Raw genomic sequence first — 17,217 nt, 5'->3', positions numbered from 1 at the left:
CGATACTCTTACTTCAATGTCAGTTTAAAGACATATTATCGGTTCTCATTTTCGTGTTTTAAGCTTATGAGTTTGATGATATGGTTGTTTGCTAATTGCGAGTAGTGTCAGCCAATTTTGTATCAATAAACTTTAAAATTGTTACACAAATACATCATTTATTTCAAAGAAAATTCGCCGAATGACCTGTACAATGTACATGCCTTGACAAGCGACCGAGTGTAAACAAAATTAGGGACACCGAAACATCAGTTGACCTGTATAATGGTCATAGCAATTACATCGGGCCCTATGGGCATTGTGCACCTATATAAGTGAAGCGATGCTGCAACCAAGGCATGCTAGGTTTATTCCATTGGACTAAGAAGGTTACAGCCTAATTACATATTTTATTAATTACATATTTTATTAATTACATATTTTATTAATTACATATTTTATTAATTACATATTTTATTAATTACATATTTTATTGATTACATATTTTATTAATTACATATTTTATTAATTACATATTTTATTAATTACATATTTTATTAATTACATATTTTGTTAATTACATATTTTGTTAATTACATATTTTATTAATTACATATTTTATTAATTACATATTTTATTAATTACATATTTTATTAATTACATATTTTATTAATTACATATTTTATTAATTACATATTTTATTAATTACATATTTTATTAATTACATATTTTATTAATTACATATTTAGATTGTATTGTATTGTATTGTATCAGATGCCATCGTGGAGTAGATGGTCTCCTGCACCTTTTCCGCCTCGACATAAAAGAAAAAACCTAGACATGCAACCTGCAATCCGAAGGTGATTGCAGCCCTTACGGAAGACTATAAGATCTTCATGCTTATTAATCCAGTCAGTTATGGATATTTACCTGCATTTCATAGTAGAGGGCTGAACATTTTTTGGAGTCTCTCAAAGGTCTTAGGAACAGAAAAAACTTCGGAGCCCTAAAATACAGACTGGGAAAATCGCCCTTTTGGCCACACCCATTATCGGTACCAAAATGTTCCGGCACGATTTGAGAAAAATATGTATAATATTAAAGTCGCATAGCCCAGGCCACGCCACGGCTGCTGGTGAATTATTGACAGTGTAACTACAGATGGTATGCAGTGATCTAGAGTAATCGGTTTTTAAAGTAATACGTTTTGTGTTATATCAATTAAAATAGTACTTAGAAACAACTATAACTACTACGAGCCTCTATCTGCATTCAAATTACATTACTTAATCTATCTATTATAGCTGTATGTAGAAGTATGACGTAGAAAGGACACAATGACAACAACATTACCTCCAGTAAACCAAGCTGGATCGAAATCCGTATCTACTCTTCCTTCTCTGCCTCGCTCGCAGCGAAGCGCTAAACAACTAGCACGTGGCGCTGGCCGTCCCCGTCAGAGGTAAAGAGAGAAAGTGTCATGAATTGTTCACTGATTTCAATTAAACAAATTTGTGACAAGCACTGACGATATTTTACTTTTATTAGAGCAAGTTACAAATCAGCCGTTTTCTGAACAATCATGTGCTTAAATAAAATTTTGGAAATTCTGAATTCTTTAACCCAAATTTCTTTTTTGGGTCAAGAACTATCCATGAAACTCATTCGACTTTGACGAAACTCGACATAGGTCACATAGGTAGGTAGGAAACTATTAGAACCAATCGCTGGCCCCCAGGAGCCCCCTTTTTTGGGAACCCCCAAAAAATATAAAAATTTGTAAAAAAATGGGGTAAAAAAATTTTGTTTTAAAAACCCGGTTTTTTTTGGGGAAACTTTTGCCCAAAAAAGGGCAGAAAAATATAAGTTTATCTAAGGGGAATTAAGGGGTTGCAATTTAATTTGGAACCGTTTAACAAGAAATTAAATTTCTTTATCCGAAGAAATGGGGAAAGCTAGCAGAAAATCGATCGAGCCGTTTTGGGGAGCGAAACAGAAACACGTACAAAAACAAACCTCTCACTAGGATCTGCAAAGGGAATGTTTTCCAGTTTTTTTTGAGCTGTTCGAAAAAAATTCGCCCAAACAAGCTCAACTAGAGAAAATGCTGGTCATTTCGACGAAAATGTGTAAACATAATACTTTGTTTGTTGCAAATTGTTTATGTTAGGGTCTTTTTTTTTCCGAGAAATTTTTTCCCATCTTTTTTAAACATGAGATTCCCTTTTCCACCCCCCCCAACAAATATTTTTATTACGTTAAAATTTTAAAAAGGGGGGAAAGGGGGGGGGGTCTTGGGGGAAAATTTTTTCTCAAAAACCGTTTTTTTAGTTTTTTCCGATAGATGGGGGGGTGATATCAAAACCAAAATGGCTTTTAATCCATAGAAAAATATGCCCCTAGAAAGAAATTATCCCCCCGGAAAGAAGGTAAACGCTTTTTGTAATTGTATTTCGTGACGTTTTTTTGATCGCGGGGCCCTTTAAAAAATCGAGTCAAAAAAAAATCGGGGAAACCTTTTTTTTGGGACGTTTTTTCAGGTCCAAATTTTAAAAATCGAAAAAAAATTTTTAAAAGGCCTATTTTCAAAATTTTGGGGCCCTGAAAATCCCTTTTTTAAATATCCTTAAAACATATCCTGAAAGTTTGGGGGTGAATTGCTCGAAAAATGTAGGAGAAGATAGATTTTTAGACTCGATTTTTCGGGGCCCCGGCGAAAAAAATTGTCCCCGCAATACAATTAACCCTTTAAAACCCCAACGCTGGCCCCTTTCCCCCGGGCGAAAATTTCGGTTTGGAACAACATTTTTCTATCGGTTAAAAGCACTAAATAGATATAAACCCCCCTCTATCAAAACCCAACAAAAAAGTCGTTTTTAAAAAAATTTCCATGAAGCCCCCCCCGGCCCCGTTAACCGATCTTTTTCCGTCCCCCTTCCCTTTTGGGTGTGAATTTATATTGATCCCTTTTTGAAATTTAAAAGTTGATAAATAAATTTTAAAAAAATTTAAATTAAGGTTGACCCCCTGGATAAAAGAAGTGCCACTTTTAATTAACCAGCAGGGACAAGTTAGTTTTCCCCTTAAAATAAACTACTTGAAGCGGAGGAAGCCTCGGGGTTCAAACGTCATGAAACATTTTTTATCCTAAAATCGATTTTTTTTTAAATTTTTGCATTTTTAAAAAATTAAAATATTCTTATCATCTAAAATCAAATATACAGTGAATAAATGGCGCGATCAAAAAATTAAAGATTTCAGCCCTGGTTTCAAAATACAAAAAATAAAAAAGGGACGAAATATCTTTTAATTTTGTGAATTGGGGCGTATAGAAATACTTTAAAAACATAATTGAATTTGGATTGTTAAATGGGAACCCAAATTTTAACCACTGCTCCATCCAAAAATAAAACCCAAAAAATCCTATACACCTTATCGCATAATATCCTAATAAAAAACCCCGGAATTTTAATTAATAGATCCATTCCCCGGGGGAAACCAAAAACCCCCAATCGTACTTGGAACTAGCGCAGTACTTTGAAAAGTTCCCATCAAAACCAGTGGCTCATTAAACCCTTTCCACGAAAAATGCATGTCGGAGAGAAAGAAAGGATACTATATTTTGGTCTAATAACTCACTTTTGCACTTTTTTGCCCCACTTATTTTTTTTCATAAATCCCCCGCTGATATAGCCCGCATAAAATTTGACCCATATCGATATACCTGGAGACCAAAAAACTTTTTCCCACTTTTTTTTGTTTTCCGGGTAAGGCGGGGCCCCCGTGATACACCTTAAAACTTTAACTATTGCAATGCCGTCACCATTTTTAAACGATGTCAAAACACATTACCCCAATTCCAAAATCAGCACTACCCCCCCTACTTTTTACCCGTCACTGACTTTTCTTTTTTAAATTATTTCCCCCACGAAAAGGGCCCCCCCGGAAAACGGGTCCCCATATAGAAAATTTACCCCCAAAGCCCCCCCCCCATACGCCCAAAAGCCCAACATGTTTGGCCCCCCAAAAATTGGGAACAAGTGACGTTTATCAGGGTTGCAAAAAATTGGGTGGCGACTTTGCTAAAATTTGAGGGTTTTTTAACACCTCCCTGCATTTTTTTTTCAACTGTTTCCCCCAATTTCCCAAATAATTGTTTAAGCTTTTTTCGAGAAATAAATTTTGAAATTTTGGGCCCGGGAATTTTTACGTGTAATTCAAATTTTTTTCCCGAAAGAAATTGTGCCCTTTTTTTTTAACCGTCAAACCACTAAAATTGATTTTTAGAATTTGTTTTTTGGTTTTGATTTTTTAACTCAACGTAAAAAAAATATATTAAATTTCCCCCCTTTCGTAAATTTTCGATTTCTTGGTATTTGAGGGCATTCAAAACATTTGTTAGAGTCATGGCGAGCACCCCTTTTTGATAGTTTAAGCAAATTTGATTGTTTGAATCGGCCCTACACACGGGCCCGGGGGATTACCTCCTTAACTCTCATTGTAAAAACTGACTGTTGTCAGGTAACAGGAATTCCTTTTTTTATTTGTTGGGAGGGGTTGAAAGGAGATACCAGTTTTTTTTTTCTAAATTTTTTATTAAGTGAATAAGGGGGGGCCGGGGGGGGCCCTTTATCAAAATTAAACTCCAAAAAAGACTTTTTTTTAAAAAATATTTTTATTTTTAAGGGGGAAGAAGGGTGGAGGAAGAAAGGGTGGCAAACTAACTACAAAATTGGGGATTTGGGCCCGGGGAAAAACGAGGTAAGTTTAAATAAACTAATCTAAAAATCAAAAAAAAACTCCTTGGCAAACGCGTGAAATTAAAAGTTTTCGGAAGTTTTGTATCCATTTAAATGGGGGATCTTAACCAGTGCCCAAAATTTTAAAAAAACATTCCCGTGCAAAAAAAAGTAAAAACTGCTTTAACATTCAGAAAGAAAAAGGATACCCTTCATAAAAAAATGTCAAAAAAAAAATAGAAAGGCGTGCATTTAAAAAAGGGAAATTAAAATTTTCCATCGGGTTTCCCCATCGTACACATCAATTTTGGGTTTATTTTTAACAAGTAATTAACACTTCATCATTTTAGGTGATTACGTCAGCAGTTGATTACCCTTTAGAAGTTTTTACCAAAACTTACTACTGACCCAAAATGGCAGGGTAAGATTGGAGCCCAAACCCCCAGGGTTTTTTCCTTTCCCTTTAGGTTTTTGGGTTCTTACACACCAAAAAAATTATAACAGTTTAAAATTGAAAACCCTTAAATTTTCGACCCCCAGTTTTTTGATTTAGGGTTTATTGGAAATTTTAAAGAATATTTTATATAATATATTTAAAATTTTTTTTAGGGTTAATGTCTCCCTCAGAATGTGCTTTTTTTAATTTTGATGCCTTTGGGAGTTGGGATCCCGGGCGTTACTTGTTTTGGGTGAAAATTATAAAGGGAAAAAGCTCCCCTCCCTTTTAATAGTTACTCAAGAAAGCGTTTTTATTTGGCTAACAAGGGTTTGTTTTAATCATTAACCTGTTTAAAATTGGCCGCTGTTTTTAAATTTTTTTAAAAAATTTTAAAAAAATTTTAAACAGCAATAAAAAAACGGACATTTTCCGGGCAATTTATACGTGACCCCGGGCGTATTGCTGTATTTTGTATAGTAAAAATGATAAAACCCCCCTTTTTTTTGCTGGGGACCAATTTTTTTCAGCAATTTTTAAGGGCCCCAAAATGCTTTTCATTCCCTGTTTCCCGTATTTTTTTCTCTATTTGTTGACCCCAATTTTAACTGCCCTAAAAAATTATTGAACAATTTTTTTTGTCGTTTAAGCCATTTTTTTTATTAAAAAAATTTTATGAACAGGGTTTTTCCCCCACATAATTTTCCCAAATTTTTTCGCATGAATAAGAAGTTTTTTAAATTTGAAACGTCGTTTTACTTCCCCAACAGGGCAATATCATTTTTCGCCAAAAACAGAAAAATCCGAAACTAATTTTGGGAAAAAACCCAAAAAAATGGCAAAAATTAAGGGTTGGAAATTTTGGGGCTTTGTTTGGCACTGATTTTCCCTTTCCCGTATTTTTTTAAAAAAATTTCCCCACTTTCTGGAGACCAAAAATTCCCTATGGGGGAACTTAATTGGAATAATTTCGCTTTGTTCGGGAATTAAGAGCAATGTTTTTTTTACCAATTTTTCTTTAAAAACAAAACCCCAAAATTTTAAAGGAGGCTTTGGGGCCAAAATCTCACAGAATAGCATGTGATGCTTTGGCCTTTCCTCTGGGGGAGGCAGCCTATGGGAAAGCCGGGGGGAAAAAAAAAAGTGTAATGTAGGATGATGGTAAGTTTGTAAAAAAGTTCCTAAATGAACGGTGAAGTGGTAGCTGGGCGTTTGGAAAAAAGAAAGGGGAAAATAAGACGATGTTTAAGTAAATCGCATGGGCACACCCAATCGGGGCCAACTCCTCTGGCAAAAATTAAGCGTTTGGTGCGGTTTGCGAAGTTGGACAATAGGGGATGTGTTGGGTTTTCGAATTTTGGGCATTGACGGAAAGGGAAAAGTTTCCCGGAAAAATTGCCCCCCTTTTTTGGGCAATAGCCGGACACGGCCTAAAAATGTGAGACAATTTTCCTCTCCCGGGCGCCCCCCCCCTAAAACAAAACCCTGGGGCCCTTTTCGAATTTGGGTGGGAAAGGGGTTTGTTGAGGCCACCAAAGTCCCCTGATGAGGTGCAAATGCAGTTTTGTAATTTTTTCTGTTTTTTTTGCCCGAGTGTAAGTTAAGATTCTTGACGGGGTTTTTGATTGTTTTTTGACCGAGGGTCGTTTTGGGGGTGTCGGCCCTCAGTTAAACCCCGGGTTTTTCCCTTTTTGTCCCGGTGACTTTGTCGTCGGAAACAGGGGTTTGATGTTAAAATTTGGGAAATTTGGGGGCTTCAAATTTGGGTTCACTGGTTTTTGCCAAACTTGGCCACCATTTTGCCTTTTTTTTTGTTCCCCCCCACAAAACCATTTTTTGGGGCGGAATTTTCTAGAGTGTTGGGGATCCGAGTGCATTGGGGGGGTCTTAAAAAGTCTCTAGTAATTATACTCTTCGTTGAGAGCGAGGATAAGCTTTTATAGAAGGGGAGAAATGTCCAAACCAAAAAATGTGGGGTGTGTTTTGGGATAAGTTGAAGGAAAATTTGGGAAAACTTCCGGGTGAGGGGTTTGGGGTTTGGGTTGGGTTTGGGGTTAAAGGGTTTGGGGTTTTAGGGTTAGGTTAGGGTTAAAGGGGTTTGGGTTTAGGGTTGGGTTAGGGTTTTAGGGGTTGGGGGGGGTTTGAAAAAACATGGGAATAAACGGAAGCTTGTAGGGTCTTTCCTTTAGGGTATTTGGGTTTTTTATTGTAAGTGGTGAAGAAAATAGCCCAGCCCCCCTTTTCCTAGTCGTGGGGTGACCCTTTTGTGTGGCCGGGGATGGTTTCACTGGAGGGTTTTTGTCCCATGGTGTTTTTAAGTGAACTTTTATATTTTAAGTTGGGCACCCCCAGGAGTGGTGACTTGGAAATTTTGAAATGCTGTCCAAGCATCATGGTTGGGGATTGAAATTTTTTTTACAAACGGAAAGGGAAAATTTTGGGTTTGGCCCGTAAACCCCTAATACTTCCAGGGGGGGCAAAAAGAACCGAAGCATGTCTGCCTCACAGATTTGGGGGAAACCCTTAAAACAGGCTGTTGGGGGCCCTGAGGTTGCCCACCCTTTTCACCAAAAGGAAATTTGGCATTAATTATTATTTTTAATTAAAACGGCCCCCGATAAAACTAATTTAGCTGATTTAAAAAATCTTTTAGCAAACAATATTTTCCCCTTTTGCGAAAAGGGCGTGCAGAACAAAGATGGTGGGTACTCGGGGAGGGGATAAAATTTTTGTTTACATTTTTTGGGCGAGTACCGGGTTAGGAGGCGAGGGTTTATAATGCTTGGGTTTTTATTTAAGGGGGGACCAAAATGTTTTGGGGGGCCGAAGAGACGCCTGTAACGCCTTCTTGTTAGCCCCCCTTTTAGGGCCCCCGGGAAATTTTTTTCTGAAAAGAAAGCCAAAAAAAACCGAGAAAAAAACGCCTTCTTATTACCTTAAGGGGGGCCCAAAAAATTTGGTTCCCCAAAAAAATTTGAGAAAATTTTTCGAGACCATTTTCCCAAATTCCCATCGACGTATTTAAAAACGAAAATGAACCTTCCCAAAACCGTTTCGGCAGACCATGCATAATGGGCCGATGGATCGATTTTAAAAAAGTAATGTCCCCAAAAGGAGGGTCTTCACTTTAATTTCAAAAGGACTTTGGGGACGGGTTTTTTGCAATTTGGAACGGTGATGTCCCCTTTTATTAATTATAAAGCCCCCATAAAAATTTTAAAGCTTAAAATATTTAATATTCTTTTCATATAAATGCCCCTTTAAATGAAATTTTGGGACCTTTTAAAAATTTGGGCGCCCCAAAAAAAAAAGTCCTCACCCAATTTGGGTTTTCAACAATTTTAGGGCCCAAAATTTTTACTAAATTTTGGTTTTACCCAAAGTTGTCGTTCTTAAGGTTTAAATCATTTTGATGACCGTTTTTTTTAACCAAAAAAAAAAACGAAAAAAACGTTTAGCTACGTTTTCCCAAAACCCCAAAAAAAACTTCAAAGGGGGGAACAAGAAAGGGGTTAAAAAAAGCATTCCCCTTCACCCCCCTGGAAAATTTTCTTCCCCGCCCCAAAAATTTAAAAAAACAATTAACCCCCCTCCTCACCCCCTGAACAAGTACTCGATTTAATGTAAACAAAAAAAACCCTTATCCCTCCCCCCCATTTTCCCATCATTATTTTTCTAAAATGTCTGGGGGTTTAAAAGATTTGGAAAAATCATTGGAAACAATTTGGAAACATTCAAAATTTTCACTTTTTTTTTCACCATTTCAATTTTTAATTTCTAAATACCCCAATTGAAATATTAAAAGTGTATTCTGGGGCATAAAGACCAAAACCAAGAGCCTTTTGGGGGTTAATTTTCTTTTAAAGAAAGTTCAGTTTTTTCCCGTACAGGCTATTTCTACCTAGCATGATCTTGAAGTATTTTTACTGTTTTTAAAATTTAAAAGCAGAAAAATTGTATGTACATAGACTTTTTAATGTGCACAAATTTTTTTTCGAAAAATTAATGGTTTTAATTTAAAAATTTCATTTGTTAAAATTAAAGAGAAAAAGGGGTAGTGGGGGTTTCTTTTCCCCCCGTGATCAAACCCAAAATTCAGTTTTGATGTACCTTTCCTTTCCAGGGCCCCCTTTACCTAAAAGTAACCAGTTTTTGATGTACCCTAGAAATTCCCAATTTACTAATTTTAAATTTCCAGTTTTGATATCCATCTTACAAATTTTTTCGTCCCAAAAATTTCCAGTTTAGAAAATACTTTTTCCCCCTGGTTTTTTTCCAAATTTAAACCCTTTTTGATCCCTTTAAAACGCCATGATCACCAAACATTACTTTCCCGTTATTGATGAACCCGGGAGTAAAGGAAAACCCCGATAACATCCCGGTCAAAAACCAAAGCTAAAAAAGGGAAAAAACACTCATCCCAAAAAAGTTAAAATGGTTTAAAAATTTCCCCAAAATTGGGGGTACGGGACTCAATTCACCATAAAAAAATTCACAATTTTTTTTTTACCATTAGAACCCCCCAAAATATTTTATATTTTTCACCTTTTAAAAAGACCAAGGGTTTTCCCTTGGGTCGATGGGCGAGAAAAAAGTTTAAGTTGGAAAAAGGAAAAGCTCACGAAGCAAATTTGGCCCCATGCCAACAAGGTTTTTGTTTTGGAAATTTTGTTTTTTTTTTTTGTTTTAAATTTCCCCTTTTTAGATCTTATTTTTTGAAAGGGGTTTAATGTTGAAACCTTTTTCTTGGGAAAAATTAAAACCCGTACTTTTTTACATTTAAAAGAAAATTTGGCCACCTTAAATTGGTTTTAAAGAATTTTTCAGTGAAGGAAAAACTTTCGGAGGGAACAAAAAAATACAAGGAAAATTTTCAAGATATCGAAGAAGTTGGGGGACCAAAAATGTGTAAATCCGCAGGCATGCAGCTCTCTTGCTAGCCCTTTCAACATGCCCGTGAGTGGTAGAAACCCAAAATTTTAAACGGGTTCCCCAAAAAGCCGATTTTTTAAAAATTTAAAAGGGGAAAGATTTTTCAGGTTGTTTTTACTTTAAAATGTTGATCACCCGGGTTGGGAAAACGGGAATGCCCGTGGGTAAATAAAAAAAGGCTTTCTTGGGAAAGCATGGAAACTATGAAAAGGGAAAGGGTTTAACTTAGAAGTTAATTAAATTTAAACCCCAAACATTTAATTTTAAAAAGAAGTTCTCTTTGTTGTTTACACAAAAAAAAGCTGCGGAGAGAATCAAAATAATTTCGACCGGGATTGACAAATAAGGCCCCTGCAAAACCAAAAGGGCGAAAAAAAGCCCCCCTTCTCAAAGGGATCCCAAACAAAAAAATTTTCCCAAAGGGGCCCAAAGCCAATGAACCTAACGGCAACTACCCCCCAACCTGCCTTTTTTAAATTTCTTGTCCTTTGCCCACCGCCATGCCACATTTTGGGCAAATGGAAAAAAAATTTCTTGAAGGACCAATAATTAAAGGAAAAGAGGGCCCACCCTTCTTCGCCCCAAAAAAAAAATTCTTCCACAACCATACATTTTTGATGCAAAAGTCGCACTTAAAAACTACAACTGGGCCCGTAAAAGGGCTCCTTGATCCTTCGCCCCTTTGCGCCTTTTCCCCCAAAAGGGCCTAAACTCCTCATGAAACCCCTATAATAAAATTTTTGCTTACCAAAAAAGTTCGAAAAACTTCCCAAATTAGTAATTAAATTAAAATTTAAAGGGCATCACATCAACACACAAACAAAAAAAAACATCGCACTATGTTCATAGAACTCATGGATAAACAATTCATGACACAGATGGTCCTTCAGCCCACGAGGAATAAATTCTTGTTTCGGAAATAGGTTCTTTTTGTTAAATTTTGGCATACATTAGTTCAAATACACTCATGAATTTGAAATTGTTATTGTTTGAAAGAAGATTGTTTACCAAATTTGGGACAAGGTTCCTTTGCCTGTTGTTGTGGGGGCGTGGGGCGCCAAATGGTAACGCATACCAATGGTTTGTCATTGCATCAAAGCCACAATTCCCCACTGAACGACAAATGTCAACGGTAAATGGCTCTAGAACCCTTCAAAGTAAACCCCCTAGCCTACTATATCCCGTAATGTGTGGATTATGATTAAATACTGAAAAGGTCTACTTAAATTAGCTATTTAACAGTTTCTATGACAACGTTGATAATTTCTATTTAAAGTAAACCGCGCGCATTGACAGTATTAAAAGGAGGCGCGTTTATTTTGATCAGATAACTGATCTTCTGCATTGCATTGATGGTTATATGCGCACATACAACATACAGCATACCTTAATTCCCAAAAATTTGGGCGACAAAAAATTTGAGCGGGCCTCTCGCCCAAATTTTTTGCAGACCAAATTAATTGCATAAATCTTTTCCGTCTGCTAAATTTTTTGCTAACCAAACTTTTGGCATTTGGCCTGTGGCCCTGAAATCTATAGAAAGATGGCTTTTTCTTCATATAATCCAAGTGAAATAATATTTGAAATTTTAGTTTTCTAATCTGTCATTCATGGCTTGACCAAGTAAAAAGGCTTATATTTTAAATGAATAGAAATAACTGGAATTAGACTTCAAGACCTTTGGTCCGGGTTTACAGTAGTTCGCTACACACAATTATGTACACCTTTGTTTCCCCCAAAGCTAAGCGTATGTGCCGCTTAGTTTGATAGATCATGATGTAAACCTTCTAATTTTCTTCCAAACCTTTCGACCATTTGGTGAGGCGTCATAATAATAATTGTATGTGAAAGGGGTATGATAAGATATGCTGAGTGTAAGTAGACTAAACTATCTGATTGAGAGACTAAATATCACTATTGTATATCTATCATTTTGTACTGTGCCATCATCACTGTATTTTTTAGTAGTTACTGGGCACTGGGCAGATCGTAAATTTCATAATGTGAAACAACTCAGACTACCACCTACATGCTTAAAATTGAAAGCAAAATGACTGGAATAATAAGGAATAATAATGAACTAAGGCAAATATCTAACTGAAATTTTAGTGGAAAATCGTTCATTTTTCGAAGAATTTGTGCCCAAATTTTCGGTCGCCCAAATGAGTTCAAATTTTCTGCCCAAATTTTTCGGGCTCAAATAAATTGTGCTCAATATAATGGCACACAAATTTTTGGGAACTAAGGTAGCTAGTTACGCTTCGCCTTATCAGGTTATGTTCCGCCGGCGCACGGAAAGACTAAAGAGCTATACTACTGAGTAACTACTCAACCCCTCCCTGCTACTGGAGTATACATCCTGTATCAAGTCTCTTAATGTGTAAATCCGTTTTGCAAAATCGAAAAAAAAACCAAAGTCTGAAGTCACGATCGAGCACGTAATAATATTGGGGCGAGCGAAATGGTATGAGCCTATCGGTTAAGTTACACAAAGTCTACAATCATTGAATCATGATCAACTAATATTAACGTACTTTATAGCATGATAGCGTCACAACAGGAAATATTAACCGCTCTACTGTTTGAAAAAGTAGAGCAGTTTGAGAATATTTGCAACCCTCCTCTCGCTGAAGGAGAAGTTATCGAAGATGGGGCTGAACCTCAAAAACCTGATTTTCAGTTCAGAGATAATTTTGGTAAGTTCCCTTTTACAGTATTGAAAAGTTAATGTTCACACAGAATGGTGATGGTTTACTGCAGTGCACATTAAGTTGTGGTCTTACCATGCACCATGGCGTCAAATTCATATGAATAGGGACTAGAAATCAGGTCCCTATGAATAGTTAATGGTTAGTGATAATACTATTTCCTCTCAGGACAAACACCACTTGAGAAAGCAGCTGTTTTGGGAAGAGTAGGCTTAATTCCCAAACTTTTGGATAACGAAGAGGTGGATGTCAATCTAACGGACCCTCAGGTAAGATATTCATCAGGTATTTTGTTTCCCTACCATTGCCGATGGCAGAAAGATCGTAGGCCGTAGGGAATAAGTAATCGGGTTTTGATATTATACATATACTAGAAAGCCCGTGGTAACAGGGACGAAGCTAGTAGTATTTTTTGAAAGAAAGTTTTAATCGCATCAAAAAATATCCATCTCAACCGAAGATACATCCGATTTAAATATAAAACACTTTAAACACAACGTAATTACCACAAAACCGATCAAAATGACGTTAAAACAATCTTTGCACGTGCATACTGCATGTGTGCATTAAAACACCGTTGCTATGGAACCTTTTGGTTGTTACCTAAATTCCTATTTTTCATTTAATTTGCACGTGGGCGGTCGTACATACATACATACATTCTGCATACAGAAAGAATTCTCTGAATTATAGTAGACTAGAAAGCCCGTGGTAACAGGGACGAAGCTAGTAGTATTCTTTGAAAGAAATTTTTAATCGTATCAAAAAATATCCATCCCAACCGAAGATACAGCCGATTTAAATATAAAACATTTTAAACACAACATAATAACAACAAAACCGATCAAAATGACGTTAAAACAATCTTTGCACGTGCACGTGCGCATTAAAACACCGTTAGTATGGAACGTTTTGGTTGTTACCTAAATTATTATTTTTCATCTAATTTGCACGTGGGCGGTCGTACATACATACATTCTACATCAGAAATAATTCTCTGAATTATAGTAGAGATATGAATTATTTAATTGTGAGGTGGCCAAACGTTGCAGTGGTACTGGTAAGGATAGAAAGCTACTCCTTCTTGGGGCAGGGGGGGGGGGGGGGGGGGGGGGGGGGGGGGGGGGGGGGGGGGGGGGGGGGGGGGGGGGTCTTTATGAAATTTCTCTCGAAATTGATTTTATAGTTGTTTCTAATAGAGGGCAGTGATATCTATCTGTTACTTTTGGTCCCATGGAAAAATATTGTTCCTAGCCGAAATTATTGCTCATGTGTAATTGTATTGCGCGAGCTATTTTCAATCGTGCGCCCTGAAAATCGAGTCTAAAAATCTATCTCCTCCTATATTTTTTGAGCAATCACCTTGAAACTTTCAGGATATGTTCTAAGGACCATTTAGAAACTTATACTCGTTTTAGAATTTCGAGATAGACCTGAAACAAATTTGTATTTCATTTTGAAAATCTTGGACCTAGAAAAATCGGCAAAAAAAGAGGTCCAAGATTTTCAAAATCGAATAAAAAATTGGTCCTTAGAATATATCCTGAAAGTTTCAGGGTGATTACTCAAAAAATGTAGGAGGAGATAGATTTTTAGACTCGATTTTCAGGGCGCACGATTGAAAATCGCTCGCGCAAATCGCTCGCGCAATACAACAATACAACAATCAAACTCTACATCCGGTACGGCTATGCACACATGATATCTCTCTCTGCCATGAAACATGGCTAACCTTTTAAACTGTGATTCAAAACCTAAAGCTAAACTAAAACTCAACTGGGCTCTCCTTTGTCACCAAACTAAACCAATAAGTAATTTTAGATTATTATATTTTTCTATATTTGTATAATAAGTATATTGACGTAGTGGATGGTTGAGGGGGTTTCAAGCACAGGTCACTCTCAAATCCTAAAGATAAGCAGTGGCCTTCGGCACTTGAAACCTCTTCAAACCTCCCCTGATTTATTCATTATTGATATTGTTCGATTGTGCCGTAAAAATAAATATTTGTTTTATTAAATATTTGTTTTATTAATAATTACACATGAGCACTGACCTTTGACCGGCAATAATTTCGGCTAGGAACAATATTTTTCCATGGGACCAAAAATAGCAGATAGATATCACTCCCCTCTATTAGAAACAACTATAAAATCAATTTCGAGAGAAATTTTATAAAGACCCGACCCCCCTGCCCCCTTAAACACAGACCACGCCCTTTCGAATGAGACGTTTGTTTTGCTGCGCACGACGCCAGTGTTGATTAATTACACCCATAGCAACCAGTTGTTAGTGGTTGACGACTGTTATACAAGTTTCGAATAGTTTAAATTAATCGAATTTAGGAATTTAGCGTATTACTATAATTAAGGACATGTTTATAAAAAATGACACTGTTTTTACTTTTTTCAAAGTAGAGTAAAAAAACTGAGGAAATGCTTTTTAAAGTGCAACCATTGATTTGTACCTATGATGAAGTGAAAATATTCAGCTCAAGTTCCAGGCTCAAGCAGAATATGACTTATGATCAATTTAACAGAGTGCCAAAAATCAGCAAACCATTTGAACATCCAAATGACTAATTTCATTCATTTCGTCACATTTTCCTCAAAAATCGTTCACATTACATTGATAGGGGGGAGGGGGTGGGGGGGCAATGGCATAAAATGGCATAAATGGATAATTGCTCATGGGTTTTTCCAGTTTTTCCATCGAAAAAGTCTCCATTTTATGCCATTTTGTGCCATTTAAAAACTTAAAAATTTTAAAAACGCCGTTTTTTACAAAATTTTGACCCTAAAGGACGAAATAATTTTAATACAATATTCATCTAGATAAGAATCTAAATATCAAAAAGACAATTTTTGCCCTTTTATCGTATTTCGACCTTCAACAATTTCCAGCTCGAACACAAGGGTATAAATTTTGTAAAAATTGTTAAATAATTTGTTTTTCAAATATCTTAATTTTTTCTAAATATCTTGGTATTAGCTTTGAGTAGCCTGGTATGCGAAAGTAAACATGTTAGAGTGTCCAAGTAAGCTGCTTCATACGTAATTCGATGATCAAAAGTCATGGCATAAAATGGCATAAAATGGCATAAACGGGGAATTACTCAAGGGTTTTTTATTTTCTCCATAGAATTGGAAAAGTCTCCATTTTATGAAATTTTATGCCATCTCTAACCACCGAATTGTTTATGTTACAGATAACTGGAAATTAGTAAAAAGTGACTTATTTGACGGAAAATGTAGTAGCAACCTATGCCAAAACAAATTCCATTATAAAGTTATAATATCAGCCGGTAATTATCTTATTTCGGCACTGAATGAAATAAATGTGACTAGATTGTTGACAACTGATCTTTCTTTGCATTTACATCCATACCAGGAAGGCAATAAGGTTGTGCCATCCGACTGCTATGAAAAATCTTATATAAAATCATTAATCAAGGCCTCAATGGTGCTTCAAAATTTAGAAATTTATTAGTGAATGTTAGATAGAAATAATAACTAAGATGACATGATGCACGCATTATTTATACATGAAACAAAACACCGCGCAAAATTAATAATTTCCTACCTGTCGACCTAGTTACATCTTGGTGACAGTACTGTACAACCAAACCATATACAGACGGCGACACCCAAAATGTTTGTCAAGTTCTGCACGCCTTTAATGAAAACACGATTGTCGCGTGCGCCACACTCCACTCTAAGTCCAGGATGCAAGTAGACAACAGACATTTATATTTAGAGTTAGAATAATACCTGTACTGGTACAACTATATTGTAAGGAAAATTATCGTGCGTGAACCGTGGTGTAACCGCGGCAAAATTCTTTTTTATAGTTAGATACATGTATTACTTGTGTTTTTTAAATAGCCAGACGAGTTGAGATAAATCACGATTCCCAACCCTTTGAATTTGATACAATATTGCTAATCGCAAATTAGTATTTGTTTCTGGCTTAAATTAATCAAATAATTAAATGTTCAACAAGTTACCACGCCCCTCAATCTTCCAGGGGTACACATCTTTACATAAAGCCTCCAGCTGGGGACGAATCAACGCTGTTAGCTGTCTACTTGAACACGGGGCTAATCTTGGGTGATTTTAGCTACAATTTTCAACATGCAACTTACTTTCGAAGATGACTATAGTGCTCAAACTAACATTATCTACACTTCATAGAATAACTCTTGTCAATAATTGGATCACCCCTGCAGATTTCGTCGATTTCAGGTGCCGTCGGCACCATAAAAATTAAAAGCAAACATACATTTTTCCCCCTAAAATCGGACGCTTTCTGCGCAAAAAATTGACCTCAACAGAAAAAATTAAACATGGCTTCAAATCCAAATTTGAACCAGAGATTTTTCACTTCCTCTCGATAAACTCAATTTTCAACCCAAAATAAAGTC

Source organism: Bolinopsis microptera, chromosome 10 (assembly GCF_026151205.1).
Source record: "Bolinopsis microptera isolate Bmic1 chromosome 10, MBARI_Bmic_1.0, whole genome shotgun sequence".
Taxonomy (NCBI): Eukaryota; Metazoa; Ctenophora; class Tentaculata; order Lobata; family Bolinopsidae; genus Bolinopsis; species Bolinopsis microptera.
Note: the sequence above shows the minus strand (reverse complement) of the source record.